Source organism: Vombatus ursinus, unplaced genomic scaffold (genome assembly GCF_900497805.2).
Source record: "Vombatus ursinus unplaced genomic scaffold, bare-nosed wombat genome assembly UNPS02014863.1, whole genome shotgun sequence".
Classification (NCBI taxonomy): Eukaryota; Metazoa; Chordata; class Mammalia; order Diprotodontia; family Vombatidae; genus Vombatus; species Vombatus ursinus.
The window spans coordinates 18,988,756-18,997,761 of record NW_020954641.1 but is presented as its reverse complement, the minus strand read 5'-3'; the positions used below and the strand labels follow the sequence as shown (position 1 = coordinate 18,997,761).

Below are 9,006 nucleotides of genomic sequence, written 5' to 3'. Positions count from 1 at the left end.
TGATAAATTGTGATCAAACTTAACCAGAAGAAGGTGAAATATCTGGTCAATTCTGAGCCGTGACTTTTTTTTTTCTATTTGTCTGCTAGAAGGTCTTGTAGTTGATTGACCAAAGTTTGCAATAAGATTTTTCCCTAACAAAAAACAAAACAAAACAAAACAAACAACAACAACAAAAAGGCTTCTGAATAAAATTTGTAGTGATACAGTATTTTTGGTGTAACGGTTTATTCAAGGAAGTTTTACTAATTTTTATTTACACACACACATATATATAGCCTATTTGAAAAAAATATAAAATGAACAAGTAACTAGCTAAACAAGCTTGCTGCATAAAAATTAACTTTTATAATAGTTTCTTTCCTGCTATGCCAGTGTTAGGTTAATTTAAACCGACATGGAAAAATCCTTTTATTTATTCTGTGGAAATACTTAGACAGGAACTTGATTTGTTGAATAAATACATGGATAAATATTGGTATAATTTATGAATGTATTCATCCAACAGATAATTATTGAACACTTTGTATGAGCAAGATGCAATGTCAGGTCACTGAAGATCCAAAGATTAAAAAATAGATATCCCTTTCCAAGAAGGATCTAGTAGTCCGTTTCCTGGGAGATTATAAATACTTATAATAAATAGTATCACTATACATACTTACACTACAATGTAGAATGTAATATGGTAAAGGATAAAGTCAGAAAAACTATTCTAGAAAAAAATCATGAAAGGAAGAAATCACTTAAAAGAGCTGTTTTTATTTAGAGATGGAATTTCTTCTCCCCGATACAAGGTTTGCTCAGGGAATTTAAGAATCATATCCCTGAAGCAAAAGAGATAGAAGAACTTGACATTTAGTGATGGGAAATTAATGTCCTTCCTTAAAAAAGTCAAATTTTTAAAATTATTTATTTATGTGTGTATTTATCATCTGTATTTAGAGAAGAAAATTTATTGATTTGTTTTCTTTTCCAAAATTTTATTGATATTTTTATATTAACTATATTCCCAAATATATTAATTCTCTCCACCTACCCTAGCACAGCACTTCTTTTTTTTACTTTAAAAATATTTATTGTAACAAATGTTTTCATTTCACTTTTATTTGCATTCTAATGTCATATTTATTCCCATGCCATAAGCTTTTGTTTTTTCAGTTTTTTCTGGGATATCTTTTTCTTTTGAGCAACCTCCTCTTCTGGTTTAGGAACAATATGTTCCTTTTCATAAGGATCATCTCAATATAGCAAGGAGAACTCATGTATGGGTTGATTCGACCATGAGCCCTGTAAGTATGCCATCACATTTTGGGAGCCCTATTAACCTGTATATGTTCAATGACAAGAGAATCCACATCCAAACCCTTCAGTTCTGCATTACTCTCTGCATTTTTAAGCATATGCAGCAAGAATTCAGCACTCTTTCTGGGCCAACAACCCTGTGTCCAACCCCACTGCTTAGCCTGGGCACACCTGTCAACTCCACCATTATATCACCTGAAGGGAACACATTGTTTTTTCAAAGTGACATCTTTCAAATACTTGGCAGCTTTTTGGATGAGCATGCCCTTGATAGCTTGGGCTGTTTCTTGGGTGTTCTTGAAGTGAACCCAGAAATTTGAACCCCTTTACTTGTATGATTTTGTGGGGTTCTCTGGATCAAGAGTGTATCTCACTTTTTTAAATTATTACCTAGGATGGGTCAAGGGAAGAGGAGCACAGCACTTCTTAAAATGTGTGTCATGACCCTATATGAGGTCACTTCAGAAGCGTGAAGGGGCTGTGAGTAGAAAAAAAAATTAAGAAGCCCTGCCCTACAGAACCATCTATAAAGCACATAATAAAACATTAAGGAAGAAAAATCATAATTTAGTAAAACCACCCAAAACATAAAATAATCCTGATAGGAAATAGGACTCTCTGTTAGTTGGATTAATAAGGATATTCATAATATCTAAGGGGAAGAATGACTAATTTGTCCAAATTTAAGGTCACTCTCCAAACGGTATCCCTAAACCCACTGTAATCACAGTAGTCCATGTGCTCATTACTTCTTGTCTCTTTAATTGGATGGATTGGACTTTTAAATGGCATCATGACTCATGTACCATACCCCAATCTTTCCATCTCTTATATATCTTATACACTGTTTACAGAATAATTTTCTTCATGTATATGATGCCCCTTGTGCAAAATCTCTAATGGTTCTCAATTGTTTTCCAAGTTATGAATTCCTTAGCCTGAAGGTTAAGGCCCTCCATGACTTTCCCCTAACTTGTATTTCCAGTCTGATCTCCCATATTTCAGCTAAATGTCATTCCCTGATAAAAAAAGGCAGGTAGGCAGTACAATGAACAGAGCACTAGTCTTGGTGCCAGGAAGGCGTGAGTCCAAGTCTTTCTTCAGTTGCTTACTACTAGTGTGACACTGACTAAGTTACTGAAACTCTCAGACTTTTGCTTTTCATGTGTAAAAGAGGGATAATAATAACACTTATCTAACTGGATTGTAGTGAATGCCAAATGACATAGGAAATGTAAAGTGCTTTGCAAACCTTTAAGTGCTACATAAATGTTAATTATTTTTATTTTTATTAATTATATCCCTAACACTTATAGTAGTGCTGGGCACATAGTAGTAGCTTACCAAGTGTTTATTTGATGGATTGATTTTACCATGTAATTTTTAATGTTTGGTATATAACAGGTACTTAATAAATCATTGCTGATGACTTGACACCATGAGTTTGTTAACTCCTGAAATACTCTCATCCCATTCCTTTATCTATAATTATGTGAGCCTTCTGCTATTACCTCCTCAATTAAGCCTTTCTTGATACTCACAGTCAAAAATGATATTTCCTCTTCCAACTATCATACCACATTATTTGTACTTCTCTAGCATATCCTTCACACTCTACCTTATATCAGGTTTATTTGTGTATGTGTCTTATCTCCCACAAGACTGAAAATTCTGCAAGGGCACACACACACACATGCACACACATACATACACACACACACACACACACACACACACACACACACACACACACTCTGGTTTTTGTATCCTTCACAGTTCCAAATATGGAGCCCTGTGTTAAATGTTTGTCAAATGAATGCATGGATAAATATTTTTGGTATTAAGAAAACAAAAAAAAATGGAATCAATGAGCCAGTCCTAATTTACATTTTTTCTTCTTTTATCTAATCTAATAAACAGATTTCTTTGATGAAATGGTGGTTGGAGATAATCATCCACTGGTGTGATAAGTAGTCCTTTACCTGGATAGAAGTAGGGAAATCCTTCAAGATGTCTGTGCTTACCTTGCTTGCATGGAAGAATGTGGTAGGCCTTGGAACATTTATTTAATTCCAATCTTATCACAGATTATTGTTAAACTGATTCTTTCTGGTTGTTCTAACTTCCTTTGATTATCTCCATGTTTTCTATTTTTTCATAGTCAACTACATAAGAGATAATTGGTTTAGCTCAGAATTTGTTTATCTCTTTCCCATAGTCATGCCATCACACAGACCTTAGCTGCTCACCATCTGCCTTGTGTTTTCTCTTCCAAGGTAGCATCTGGATTTCTGACTATTGTTAAGTTTCTATGCTAGACCACCCAAGATTTTTTTAAGTCAACGTCCAGACTACTAATTTCCTTGCATTTGTTTAGTTGACTAAACAATATTTTTCAACTGGTTCCTGACTTATTTTCCTTCAAGCTGTGAAAAAAAAAAACCACTGCCTAAATCAGCAAAAGAGAGATTTCTGTATTTAATGTCCTTCCTATTAGCAATACAATTAAATTTAATTAAACAAGAATTTATTAAGCACATAATATGTTGCTACTGAATACTGTGTGAGGTGTTGGATATATAAATAAAAAAGTGAAACAGTACTTGCCCTCAAGGAACTTATATTTTGCTGGTGGTAAATATAATCAAGTAAATTGAAAAAAAATTTAAGATAGTAATGTAATTGAAGGAGCTGGTAGGTACAAATGTTCTCCTTTGATCTATCTCATCATAAAGTAAACAGTGGGGCTGGGTTTTTGAATTCTTTTTTTTAATTTTATATTTTATTTATTTATGATATTCATTTATTAAAAAAATGAGTTCTGAATTCTCCTCCTTTACACCTCTCACACACATTATGAAGACAAGAAATTTGATATCATTTATAACCATGCATTTATGCAAAACACATTTCCATTTTAGTCATGTTGCAAACAATAATGCAAGAATAATAGTAATTATTAAATAAGAAATGGTAAAAATAACAATAACATTAATAATATAAAATAACAAAATAAATGTAATACTATAAAATAATACAATAAAAATAAAATAATAAAGAAAATAAAAATAAAATTATGTTTCAGTCTGCATTCAGACTCCATCAGTTCTTTCTTTGAAGGGAGATAACATTTTTCATCATAAGTCCTTCAGAATTGTCTTGGATCATTGTATTGCTAAGTCACTCATAGTTGATCATCACACAATGTTGCTATTACTGTGTACAATATTCTCCTGGTTCTGCTCACTTCACTTTGCATCAGTTCAAATGAGTCTTCCCAGTTTTTTTTTCTGAAACCATCCTGCTAATTTTTTTTTTTACAACACAATAGTATTCTATCACAGTAACATACCACAACTTGTTCAGTTATTCCCAATAGATAGGCATCCTCTCAATTTCTATTTTCTTTGCCACCACTAAAAGAGCTCCCATAAATATTTTTATACATATAGGTCCTTTTCTTTTGATCTCTTTGGGATACAGACCCAGTAGTGCTATTGCTATGTCAAAGGGTATGCACAGTGTGATAGCCCTTTTGGCATAGTTCCAAATTGCTCTCCAGAATAGTTGGGTCAGTTCACAATTCCAGCAATATTGAGTTAGTGTCCCATTTTTTTCCCATATCCCTTCCAGTATTTATTATTTTCCTTTTCTGTCAACTAGCTAATCTGATTGGTGTGAGGTGGTACTTGAGAATTTTTAATTTGCATTTCTCTAATCAACAGTGATAAATAATATTTGTTTCATATGATAATAAACATCTTGGATTTCTTCTTAAAGAAAACTGCCTATTTCTTTTTTGACCATTTATGAAATGGGAAATGACATATTCTTATAAATTTAATTCTGCTTTCTATATATTTGAGAAATGAAGCAATTATCAGAGAAACTTTCTGTAAACTTACCCCTCCCCACCTAGTTTCCTGCTTTTCTTCTAATCTTTACTGCATTGGTTTTGGTTCTGCAACAACTTCTAAAATACGATATAATCAACATTGTATGTTTTTGTTGTGGGATCATAAGTCCTTTTCTTATCCATAGATCTGACAGAAAAAATTTTCCTTGGTTCTCTAATTTGCTTAGGATATTACCATTTATGTCTAAATCATGGGCCCATTTTGGCCTTATTTAGATATATAGTGTCTACTCTATACCAATTTCTGCCAAGCTGCTTTCCAATTTTCTTAGCAATTTTATTGAATAATGAGTTCTTATTCTTAAAGCTTGGATATTTGGGTTAACAAACACTAGATTACTATGGTCATTTACTACTGTGCATTATGTACCTAATCTCTTCCACTAATCTACCACTCTATTTCTTATCCAGTATCAAATTGTATTGATTATTGCTGTTTTGTAATAAAGTTTGGGATCTGGTAATACTAGGATACCTTGCTTCATATTTTTCACTGATTTTCCTTAATATTTATGACGTTTTGTTCTTCTAGATTCATTTTCTTATTATTTTTTTCTAGCTCTACAAACTGTTTTTTGGTAGTTTTAGTGGTAGGGTACTGAATAAGTAAATTAACAGGTATAATTATCATTTTTATTACATTGGCTTGGCCTAAATATAAACAATTAATATTTATCCAATGATGTGCCTTTAGTTGTGTGAAAAGTATTTTATAAAAATGTGCTCGTATAGTCTGTGATTTTGTCTTTGCAGGTAGAATCCCAAGTATTTTATATTGTCTATTATTATGTCAAATAAAATTTCTCTATTTCCTGTTCCTGGACTTTTGTTAGTAATACAAAGAAATGCTGATAATTGATGTGGATTTATTTTATATCTTGCAATTTTGCTGAAGTTTTTAATTATTTCAACTAATTTTTGGTTGATTTTCTAGGACAGTATACCAAGTATATACCCTAAGTATACCATCAAATTGTCTGCAAAGAAGGAGAATTTTGTCTCATCGTTACCTATTCTAATTCTTTCAATTTCTTTTTCCTCTTATTGCTGTAGCAAATAATGGAGATAATGGGAAACCTTGCTTTACTCCTGATCTTATTGGGAAGACTTTTAGCTTATCCCCATTATAGATAATGCTTGTTGATGGTGTTAGATACTACTTTTCATTTTAAAGAAAACTCACTTATTCCCATGCTTTCTAATTTGTTTTTTTTTTTTAAATAGCAATTGGTGTTGTATTTGTCAAAAGCTTTTTCTTTATCTATTGGTATAATCATATGATCTTTGGTGCTTTTGTTATTGCTAGAGTCAATTATGCTGACAGGTTTCCCTAATATTTGACCAGCCATGCATTCCTAGTATAAATCTCACCTGGTGACAATGTATGATCTTTGTGATATATTGCTGTAATCTCCTTGCTAATATTTTATTTAAAATGTTTGCATCAATATTCATTAGGGAAATTGCTCTCTCTCTCCCTATATATATAATATATACATATATAGTGTGTGTGTGTGCATGTTTATATATGTATACATATGTATATGTGTATATATATATATATTTTTTCTTCCTGGTTTAGCTATAAGCACCACATCTGTGTCATAAAATGGATTGGGTAGGACTCCTTCTTGACCAATTTTTTATGTAGTATTAGAATTAATTGTTATTGAAATGTTTGGTAGAGTTCACTTGTGAATCCATCTTGTCCTGGGGATATTTTTAGGGAACTCATTGATAAAGATAGTGGAGGGAAAGCAGTGACTTACTCGAGCTCTCCCCCCAAACCCCTCCAAATACCTATAAAAAATGGCTCCAAACAAAATCTAAAGCAGCACAACCCACAAAAAGGCAGAGCAAAACAAATTTCCAGCCAAAGACAACCTGGATGATTGATCAGAAAGGTATATTACACCTGGCAGGGAGAGGAGCGCAGTTTGGCGTGGGCAAGCAGGCCACAGAGACCCTGGATCAGGCCTCAGAGTATTGAATTGCAGGCAGCTGTGGCAGTTTCCAGACTTCTCAACCCACAAACACCAAAGACAACTTAGAAGGTCAATGGGAAAAGTCTGTGACTGCAGTGAGAGAAGGAGCTAGGTCTCAGCCACCCCCTGGGCCATGGCTGTTTCCTGAGCTTCCAGCCCACAGACTGAGGGGGAATCAAGGGTCTGGTCAGAAGATGATTGCAGGGATTTCTTTGCCAGTGCGGAGGTAAGATTCTCTTGCTTTGCTGGTGTTTAGATCTGGGTTACAGTTCTGAGGGGTGGTCCTGGCATGAGAAGGAGTGCTGGTGTAGTGAAGTTTGCGGTGGCGGTGGAGAGAAAACACCTCATCCCTTATCATAGCAACTTGGAAGAGCTGAAAATTTACAGGGCCCTAGAAGTACCTCTGAAAACAGCTGTACAATCCCCTGAAGCTTGGGACAGTACATTCTCCACATTGGAAACAGACTTTTACTGTAACAAAGAGTTTAAAACTCAAATAATTGGCCAGGATCATGAGTAAGCAGCACAAAAAGAGTCAGACTACATTATCTTACTTTGGTGACAAAGAAGATCAAAACATACAACCAGAAGAAGACAATGAAGCCAAAGCTCCTACATCCAAAGCCTCCAAGAAGAATATGAATCAGTCCCAGGCCTTGGAAGAACTCAAAAGGGATTTTGAGAATCAAGTAAGTGAAGTAGAAGAAAAACTGAGAGTTTTGCAATAAAATCATGAAAAACAAGTCAACAGCTTGCTAAGGGAGACCCAAAAAAATACTGAAGAAAATAACACCCTAAAAAATAGCCTAACCCAAATGGCAAAAAAGGTACAAAAAGCCAATGAGGAGAAGAATGCCCTAAAAAACAAAATTGGCCAAATGGAAAAGGAAGTCCAAAAGATCACTGAAGAAAATACTTCCTTAAAAATTAGAGTAGAGCGATTAGAAGCTAGTGACTTTATGAGAATCAAGACACTGTAAAACAAATTCAAAAGAATGAAAAATTAGAAAACAATGTGAAATATCTCATTAGAAAAACAACTGACCTGGAAAATAGATCCAGGAGAGAGAATTGAAAAATTATTGGACTATCTGGAAGCCATGATCAAAAAAAGAGCCTAGACATCATCTTTCAAGAAATTATCAAGGAAAACTGCCCTGATGTTTCAGAACCAGAAGGCAAAATAGAAATTGAAAGAATCCACCGATGTCCTCCTGAAAGAGATCCCCAAAGGAAAACTCCTAGGAATATTGTAGCCAAATTCCAGAGTTCCCAGGTCAAGGAGAAAATATTACAAGCATACAGAAAGAAACAATTCAAGTATTATGGAAACACAACCAGGATAACACAAGATTTAGCAACATCTATGTGAAGGGACCACAGGGCATGGAATATAATATTCTGGAGGGCAAAGGAGATAGAATTACAACCAAAAATCACCTACCCTGCAAAGCTGAGTATAATCCTGCAGGGGGGAAAATGGTCATTCTGTGAAATAGAGGACTTTCAGGCATTCTTGATGAAAAGACCAGAGCTGAATAGAAAATTTGATTTTCAAAGACAAGACTCAAGTGGAACATGAAGAGGTAAACAGGAAAGAGAAAATCTTAAGAAACTTATTATGGTTGAACTCTTTACATTCCTGCATAGAAAGATGATATTTGTAACTCTTGAGACCTTTGTCAGTACTAGGGTAGTTTGAGAGGAAAAATTATATATACATATATATAGCTATACATAGATAGATAGATACATAGATAGATAGATAGATAGATAGATAGATAGATAGATAGATAGATA

The 9,006-nt window shown here is 33.8% G+C and overlaps 1 pseudogene; it reads right to left on the bottom strand.

Moving 5' to 3' along the window:
• Positions 1 to 1,120: 1,120 nt before the first annotated feature.
• Positions 1,121 to 9,006, bottom strand: part of LOC114027608 — a 10,963-nt pseudogene continuing 3,077 nt past the window's right edge.